The sequence below is a fragment of the Chlorocebus sabaeus genome, chromosome 20 (genome assembly GCF_047675955.1).
Source record: "Chlorocebus sabaeus isolate Y175 chromosome 20, mChlSab1.0.hap1, whole genome shotgun sequence".
Taxonomy (NCBI): domain Eukaryota; kingdom Metazoa; phylum Chordata; class Mammalia; order Primates; family Cercopithecidae; genus Chlorocebus; species Chlorocebus sabaeus.
In genome coordinates this window covers 134,525,034-134,534,290 of record NC_132923.1, presented here as the reverse complement: position 1 = coordinate 134,534,290, position 9,257 = coordinate 134,525,034, and the positions used below count along the sequence as shown (strand labels likewise).

The 9,257-nt window shown below is 59.8% G+C and overlaps 1 long non-coding RNA gene across 1 annotated transcript; it reads right to left on the bottom strand.

Moving 5' to 3' along the window:
* Positions 1–442: 442 nt before the first annotated feature.
* LOC119619350 (uncharacterized) lies at positions 443–8,495 on the bottom strand. Its single transcript, XR_005235766.2, has 3 exons — positions 7,747–8,495; positions 7,083–7,275; positions 443–5,165 (listed from the first exon to the last, which is right to left on the bottom strand). It is a non-coding gene; the product is annotated as an uncharacterized lncRNA (long non-coding RNA).
* Between the last annotated feature and the right edge of the window lie 762 nt (positions 8,496–9,257).

The window sequence follows — 9,257 nt, the reverse complement described above, 5'->3', positions numbered from 1 at the left end:
GGCTGCAGTGAGCCAAGATCATGCCACTACAGACCCCATCTCAAAAAAAAAAAAAAAAAAAAAGCCAGGTGTGGTGGCTCAAGCCTGCCATCCCAGCACTGTGGGAGGCCAAGGCGGGAGGATCACTTGAGGGCCAGGAGTTCGAGACCAGCCTGGCCAACATGGAGAAACCCCATCTCTACTAAAAATACAAAAAGTAGCCTGGTGTGGTGGCGCAGGCCTGTAATCCCAGCTACTTGGATGGCTGAGGCACGAAAATCACTTGAGCCTAGGAGGCAAAGGTTGTGGTGAGCCAAGATCACACCACTGCACTCCAGCCTGGGTGACACGGCAAGACTCTATTTCGAAAAACAAAAAAAAAGACAAGAGAAAGGCCCTTGAAGACAAGTATTTATTTGCTCAGCTCTCTGGGCCATGCTGGGATGGGGGTGTGTTCTTGCCCCTTCCTCTCCCTTCCCTGCTCTGGCTCCCCAACCCCAGGGTTCCACTGTTGGACCCGGGGGTGGTTCCTGCCTCCTCCTCCTTTACGGCCCCCACATGGTCCAGTGCCCTCCTGCCGCAGGACCGGCTGGCCTCCAGATGGGCTTCAAGCCCCTGGGACTCATCTCCTTCCCTGCCTGGGTCCCTTGGGCAGAGCCTGGGAACCTCAGGCCCCTGCCCTGTCCTGGAGGACCATGTGAGGGACACCTGTGTGCAGCTGCTGCTCCAGAACAGGGGCCTTTCTGGGAGGGAGGACCAAGCCCCCACCCCTGGGAAGCCAAACACTAGAGCTTTGCTGGGGCCTTCAGCATCCTTCCGGCCCCTCCCGGCTCCCGCATGCAGGTGTCCTGGCCACTGGGCCCAAGAGGGGCAGAGCAAAGCAGGAGCAGGGAGGCGTCTCAAGTGGCCCAGACCCGGGACACCTGCGCTGCCTGGCTGGCACAGGCTGCTTGGGAAGCTCTCGCTGCAGGGGCCCCAAGGCTAGGAGGCACGAGCCTGCAGGGGACCTCAGGGCTGGCTGAGCCTGGCCCCAGCCTGCAGCACCGAAGCTGGGGGGCCCCCATCCCCTTTGGTCTTAGTCACCCCAGTGGGCCTCATTTACCCTTGGCCACCAGGGAAGAGGAGCCGGGGCCCCATGCCAGTGCCATGTGGCAGAAAGCAGGGCCTCTGGGCCTGGTGCTTTGGGGACGCAGAGGCAGCACAACATGTCACAGTTGTCCTCTTGGGGGTTCTTCCCCTCTGGTTTATCTGCTGCTCTGGATTAATTTCCCCTCCTCCCATGTCACCACGGGGGAGGGGGCAGTGCGGCAGGCCCCTGTGACCTACAGCCAGGGATAAGTCCACAGAGAAAGGCACTGGGGTGACCTCTGCTCTGGGCACATGGTGGGTGCCTCCACTTGTCAGGAAGCCTGACCCCCAATCCCCTCCCTCCTGACAGCTCTCCCGACAGCTGCCTGCCAGCCAAGGGCCTGGAAGGGGACCGGCCACTCAAGACTCTCAAGACAAGGAAGCGTGTTCGCCTCCAACAAACACACCTCGTCCCGCCTGTCCCCAAGTTATCAGCAGACACAGTGGTGCTGGTGCTGGTGCTGGTGGAAGTTTCAAAGTTGAGCCTGGTGAAAAGGCTCCACTTCTTCAGAGCCAGCTGCTGCTGTGGTGACAGGGAGTTTTGCTTTATTGGAAAATAATTTCTGGTTGGGACTGACATGTGCAGTGTGGAAATGAGTTTTTGCTAAGCCGAAATTCATGTTTACAAAAAAATGTTTCAGCCGTGGGAGTTTGCACCCCAGGCAGAGCCGAAGGTGCTCAAGTGGGCGGGGGCATCGGAGCCGCCCATCTCGTACTGCCTCACCTGCAGACCGGTGGGCGAGGAGGCCCCTGACCCTCTGTGGCATAAAAGGACGCATTTATGGATGACGAATCAGGCCCCAGCCCACTGAGCTGGTTTCAGAAGCCCGGTGAGGTCTGCTGGTCGCAGGTCAGGGAGCCAGCCCTCTCCAACTCTTTCCACCACGAAGGAACAAGTGTCCCAGCCACTGGCATCCTCAGAGTCACCTGGATGATCGTCTCTGCCCAGCGCTGACACCCTGCAAATCAGGCTAAGACGGCAGTGACAGGCCCGGAGGCTGGCAGGCCTAAGCAGCCCGATGGCAGTGCACCCTCCCCATTTCCCAGTGAGACGTGTGACCAGCAGGCACCCTGGGTACATGCTGAAGGCACTGGGCTGTCTCCACCCCTTCCCACGTGGCAAAACGGCCTGGCGCCCAAGCACAGTGCCCTGGCAATGCTCGCCTGCTGGCAACAACAGCCAAAAGGCCCGGGCAGCCTTCCGACACAGCCAGGAAGCGGGCTGTGCTCTGCCACACCTGCTGGCCCATGGATGCCAGGCAGACACGCCCGCCTGTAGCCAGATGTGGTGGCATTTACGGGATACGGGAGTGCCAGGCAGATACATCACCAGATCCTTGGGGCAGCAGAGCAGGTGCTCGGGCCCACACATGGGTGCGAGAGTAGGGGTGTGCCTTGGTGCCCCTGGACACCCCCAGCCTCAGTGGCGGGGTCATGGCACAGACCCGCCCCCGACCCCAAGAGCCGGAAAGCCAGTAGTAGCTGGGGAGGGCCCTGGCCCGGGAGACAGTGGTCCTGTTTCTGAACCCCACCCCAGCCATGGCCTGTCTCTGGGCCAGCATTCCCCACCAGACAGGGCCAGCAGCCCTCTCTCAAAGTCCCCAGCACCCCTTCAAGCACTCTCCTGTTCACACCCTCCCCCAGCCTGTCCTCTATCCCCATGTGTCAGGCTCAGCCCACTGCCCCCTCAGCCCCCAGCCAGGGGCGGGCTTTTGTCGGCCCCAGACCCTGCTCTGACGTCCCCTCCCCAGAGAAGCTTCCCCAGCCCAGCCCAGCCCAGGCTTCTCTCTCCACCCCACTGCCCTGCTGGGAAATTGTGAGCTCAGATGCTGGTTGATCTTCCCAGGAGGGCGGTCCTGTGTGCTCTGTTCCCTGGGAAGCCTCGCAGAGTGCTTGGCACCAAGGAGCCGGTCAGGGAGTGGAGACCTCTCAGGGCACCCCTCCTCTGGGGAAAACAAGTCACAGAAATCAAGCTGTGGGAGTGCTGTGGGTTGAGCAGTGTCTCCGAAGATTCATGTCCACCAGTACCTGAGAAAGTGGCCTCGCTCGGAAGCAAGGTCTGCGCTCAGAATCAAATCAGGATGAGGCGATACTGGGTTAGGGTTGGCTCTGAATGCAGTGTGACCAGTGTTCTTGTAAGAAACGGAAAATTGGCCAGGTGCAATATCTCACGCCTGCAATCCCAGCACTTTGGGAAGCCGAGGCGGGCAGACCACTTGAGGTCAGGAGTTCAAGACCAGCCTGGCCAACATAGTGAAACCCCGTCTCTACTAAAAACTACAAAAATTAGCCGGGTGTGATGATGGGTGCCTGTAGTCTCAGTTACTTGGGAAGCTGAGGCAGGAGAATCGCTTGAACCCGGAAGGCAGAGGTTGCAGTAAGCTGAGATTGAGCCACTGCACTCCAGCCTGGGCAACAGAGCAAGACGCCATCTCAAAAAAAAAAAAAAGAGAGAGAGAAAGAAAAGGAAAATTGGCCAGGGCCAGGTGCTGTGGCTCATGCCTGTAATCTCAGCACTTTGGGAGGCCGAGGCAGGTGGATCATGTGAGGTCAGGAGTTCAAGACCAGCCTGAAAGACATGATGAAACTTCGTCTCTACTAAAAATATAAAATTAGCTGGGTGTGGGTGGTGGGTGCTTGTAATCCCAGCTACTTAGGAGGCTAAGGCAGGAGAATTGCTTGAACCCAGGAGGCGGAGGTTGCGGTGAGCCAAGATCATGCTGTTGCACTCCAGCCTGGGCGACAAGAGCAAAACTCCATCTCGGAAAAAAAAAAACAAAAGAAAAAGAGAAAGAAAAGAAGGGAAAATTTGGACACAGAGTCACAGGAAGGAAGCTTGGGGTTGGGGGTGGTACAGCCGCAAGCCAGGGAATGCCAGGGGCCCAGAGCTGGAAGGGGCAGGAAGCAGCCGCCCAGAGCCTTTAGAGGGAAGGCCACCCTCCCAACCACTGACTTTGGACTCCAGCTGCCTGAACTGTGACAGGATAAATGTCGATCGTTTTAGGCTCCCGGTGTGTGGTCATTTTTTCACAGCAGCCCCAGGAGACGCACAGTAGGCTCCCAGCTTTCCAAGCCACCTCACACCAAGTTCAGCTTGAAAACACTGAGCCCAGGCCGGGCGCGGTGGCTCAAGCCTGTAATCCCAGCACTTTGGGAGGCCGAGACGGGCGGATCACGAGGTCAGGAGATCGAGACCATCCTGGCGAACACGGTGAAACCCCGTCTCTACTAAAAAAGTACAAAAAAACTACCTGGGGCCGGGCGCGGTGGCTCAGGCCTGTAATCCCAGCACTTTGGGAGGCCGAGGCGGGCGGATCACGAGGTCAGGAGATCGAGACCATCTTGGCTAACACAGTGAAACCCCGTCTCTACTAAAAATACAAGAAAATTAGCCGGGCGAGGTGGCGGGCGCCTGTAGTCCCAGCTACTCGGGAGGCTGAGGCAGGAGAATGGCGTGAACCCGGGGGGCGGAGCTTGCAGTGAGCTGAGATTCGGCCACTGCACTCCCGCCTGGGCGACAGAGCGAGACTCCGTCTCAAAAAAAAAAAAAAGAAAAAAGAAAACACTGAGCCCAGCTGGGTGCGGGGAGCCCTAGGTCTCCTGTCGGCCAAGCCCAGAGCTGAGGAACTGGCTCCCCCATGGGCCGAGAGCTGGAAGGGGGCCCTCGGAGGAGGAGCTGTTGGGCCAGGAAACCTCTGCAGGTGGAGAGGGTGGCCAGGGCCCCCTTGGGAGTCCCCAGGGAAGGTCTGGATTCTCAGCTCTGTAGAATCAGCTTTGTCCCCAGTTCAGCACGTTTTATGGGAAATCTGCTGGTGGAGACAGCCCTTGATGTCCCGAGATGCTGGCTGGTCCCTGCACTTTCCAGGACCCAGCTCGCCTGCAGCACACAGATTTCCACTTGTCGTAGGAAACTGTCCTTGGCGCATCCCCTGTGCAGCCTGGCCAGCTGTGAACTGTGGGCTCCAGCCCTGCTTCGTTTACTTCAACTTTCTGAGTGACGTGCAGACTTTCACAGGGGAACCGTGGGGTGGCTCCGTCCGACACCTCCCTTGCTGCCCCTGCATCGGAAAATAAGGACAGTGGGTGGCCTGGGCCCTGCACATCCTCCAGAGGGTCAGGGACATGCACGGTGAGCGACTTCTGTAGGCTCGAAAGCACAGCCTGGAAGGACTGGGACACCCGTGGGCAGGGAGCAAGAAGTCACCACTGGGGGCTTAGGTCTTGTTTGTTCATCTGGTAGAATTGCTGACTTTTAGAGAAAGGAACCTGAGTCTGGGCGCAGTGGCTCACGCCTGCAATCCCAGTACTTTGGAAGGCCAAGGCAGGTGGATCACCTGAGGCCAGGAGTTCAAGACCAGCCTAACCAATATGGTGAAACCCCATCTCTACTAAAAATACAAAATTTAGCCAGGCGTGGTGGTGTACGCCTGCAGTCCCAGCTACTTGGGAGGCTGTAACAGGAGAATTGCTTGAACCCAAGAGGCGGAGGTTGCAGTGAGCCAAGATTGTGCCACTGCACTCCAGCCTGGGTGACAGAGAGAAATTCCAACTCAAAAAAAAAAAAAAAAGAAGAAGAAGAAGGAGGAGAAAAACAGAAAGTGGCCTGAAAGATATGGCCCAAACATGGGCTGGTTTTCTGTTTCTCTTTTCCCCTGGGTGCTCCCTCAGGGTCTGTCTGGAGAACCAGGCTCCAGGAGGCCCCTGTGCAGACTACTGACTGTCCTGCAAACCCTCGCACTGTGTGGCCTTGGCCTAGGGCTGCTCTCCCCTACCAGGTGCCCGAGGAGGAGGTGGCCTCTGTTCCTTCCAGCTATGCCCTCCAAACGTGCCACCGGACCCCATCACCACGAGCCCCAGCTAAGTGACAACCAACAACCCTATTTCTGTTTTTGGTTTTGTTTTAGAGACAGGGTCTCATTCTGTTGCCCAGGCTGCAATGCAGTGGCGAAATCTTGATTCACTGCAACCTCCACCTCCTGGGTTCAAGCAATCCTCAACACCTCTTTATTTTTATTTTATTTATTGAGACAGTCTCCCTCTGTTACCCAAGCTAGAGTCTAGTGGCACGATCTCGGCTCACTGCAACTGCTGCTTCCCTGGCTCAAGCAATCCTCCCACTTCAGCCTCCCACGTAGCTGGGACTACAGGCACAAGCCACCACGGTTAATTTTTTGTTTTGTTTTGTTTTGTTTTGCAGCAATGGCATGGGATTTTGCCATGTTGCCCAGGCTGGTCTTGAACTCCTGAGCTCAAGAGATCCTCTTCCCTTGGCCTCCCAAAGTGCTAGGATTACAAGCATGAGTCACCGCACCAGGGTCCTGGCTAATTTTAATTTTTGTAAAGACAGGGTCTTACACTATTGTCCAGGATGGTCTCATCAAACTCCTGGCCTCAAGCAATCCTCCTGCCTTGGCCTCCCAAAGTGCCATATACCCCCATTTCTGGGTGAGCAATTTCCAACGTTGTGGTGTGAGGGATGTCTGACATGAAGCTCCATCCTCCTCCCTGGGGTCCATCCTGCAGTGGAAGCCGTCCTCCCAGCCAGCTGGTGACTGAACAACAGTGCTGTGCATCCAAGAGGGACACTGGCTGAGACTCTTCTCCCCCTCCCATCCCCCTTCTGCTTTTCTCCCTGCCCATGGCCTGGCAACCTTCTCCGGGGCCAGAGGGCAGCCCAGAGTCCTGAGGCCCCAGGAAGCTATCTGGCCGCTGGAAGCAGTGGCCTGATGTCCAGCAGAATCTCTGAACAGGTCCTTTGCCTGCAACCTAGGTGGAGCCAAGGCATGACTAGGATCCGAACTGGCCAGACAGTGGCCGCCAAGACCAGCCCTGCCCTCCCTTCTGCCACCTTCTTCCCCGCAGGCTTCTCCATAGTGGGGCAGGCTCTCTGGACACCCCTCCGCAGTCAGGGCCCTCCCATGGCTGCCCTGCCCAGGACTGGGCACAGCTGCACTAACTGTTCCTGGCATCCTCACCTGTGCAGGCCACCTCGCTGCTCAAGCACAGTCCACACAGGTGTTATCGCTCTGGGGTTGGCCTGGCGCTGACCTGTGCGCCTGTGAGGGAAGGTGGGCAGCTCTGGAGCTGGCTGGTGCCCCCTGCCTGGGTGGAGGTGGGGCAGGTCCCAGATTTTTCAGAACAACTCCAAGATGCAGCTGCGTCTGGGGCCTAAGCAGAGGGCAGATATCAGGCTGGGGCTGGCTGCTGGGCCTGTCCTCTCTGAGCTGCCTCAAATCCCCTATTCCTTGAGCGGCCTTGGAGCCTGGCCTCAGGCCTCAGGGCACCACACCACTTGTCTCCAGGGACCAACCTGTTCACCCCACACCCAGCCCTGTGACGGAGGTGCTGTCTCTTGGCCCCACTTACAGATGGGCCAACTGAGGCCCAGGGCATCTGCCCACTTGTCATGACAGTGAGCAGCCAAGCTGGATGTGAACCCAGGTTTTTGTACACTGCCGTCTGGCAGGGTTGGGGAGGACTTAGTGGCACCCACTGACCTCCCACTGGGGGTCGGGGTCAGGGAGTGAAGTAAGTGCCTGGCTGTCTGAGCACCCTGGGGCAGCCCCTCCAGCCTGGGAGAGCCAGCTCACTCTGGGCAGCTGGTGAGGCCAGCTCCTGCCATATTGGGTCCCTACACACCTCTCAGCTGTGAAAGCCCCTTGCTGGCCTCCAGAGAACCTCGAGGATGGCCTCACAGGCCAAACCCAGCGGCTGCACTGCCCATGGTCACCAACTCTGCAGCACGCGTGTACGGCCAGTGTCCCTCCGGTGTCCCCAGGCCCAGGTGCCCGCCTGTTTGTCCTGCCAGCATCACGAGCCGTTTCTGGCGCTGCCTGTGGTCTGCCGTCCTGGCACATCCTGAATGGAGGTGTCCGCATAGAGGCTGCCTGTGAATCTCCTGCGCCTCCTCGGAGGGATTTGCTCCCTTCTGGGACGTGCCCTGGGGACAGTCAGTTGCCCCAAATAGTGACTTCCATTCTCCACATAATGAGAGCCTTTGGCTGAAGGATTGGGAGGACCAGGAAAAAGCCTCCAGGCCACGTGGGGCGTGACTCGGCGATCCCAGTCGCTCCGGGAGTCAGCCTGGACCCCCAACGCCCGGTGGCCTGCTCTGAGGGCCACGCCCGCCGCCGAGCGCCTGGGAACCGGAGAACCCGCAGGACGTCAGCTGGGTGGATTTCCTCTCACTGCCCCGACCCCACTGCCCAGCGCTTTCGGGACTAGCGGATGATGGACTTGTGCTAAACTGGCTACGACCCCTCCGGAGCGGGGTCCTGGGGTAAATCAGCAGTGAGCTGCAGCCTCAGCCAGCCCCTGCCTTAGGTTTCCTCGCGCTTCCGGCTCACAACACCTCAGACCCGAACGAACTCTCCAGCCTGGGTCCCTCTGCCGGACCCTCCTCCCGGGCACCTCCCACGCCCCGCCCCTCAAGCCCCGCCCCTCCCTCCGGGCTCCCTCGCGTCCCGCCCCCAAGCCCCGCCCTTCCTCCCGTGCTCCCCACGCCCCACCCCTCAATCCCCGCCAGTCTTTCCGGGCCCCCCTGCGCCCCGCCCCCGCTCCGCCTGCTGGCGCTTCCCGTGCCCCGCCCCTCTCAGCTCCACCTTCTAGGCCCCGCCCACACCCCGCCCCTGGGCACCACCCACAAAGCCAAGCCCCGCCCCGCAGGGTCCCGCGCACTTCCAGCCCCGCCCCGACCCGGCCCTGTACTCAGCGCCCAGCCTGGGGCCGCCGTGGCGGTGAGACCCGCAGGGGGAGGGCCGGTCCCAGCCACCTCGCCGCTCCAATTTCCTCCACGTTCACAGGCCCAGCCCGGCACTCGCCGCTCGTTCTGCGACATCCAGGGCGAGCGCGCTTCCGGGGCGGCCGTCCAAGAGGCGTGGGAAGCGCACGGGGGATTCTGGGCGTGCAGTCGCCGCCAGCGGATGGCGAAGGGGCGGGTGGGTGAAGCGAGTTTCCAGCGTCGAGCCTGCTTCGTTTCAACGTGGACGCCACATGCAAGCCACGAGCGCAGCGCCTCACGGTGTTCGCCCTTCCTCCGGGTCCGGCGTTCTGCGGGTGCCCCAGCTGCGCTGCAGGCCTCAGTGGCACGTCCGGGGGCTGGAAGGCTGAGCCGTCCTCCTCCCATGTGCGCGGGAGACCCTCCGCCACTA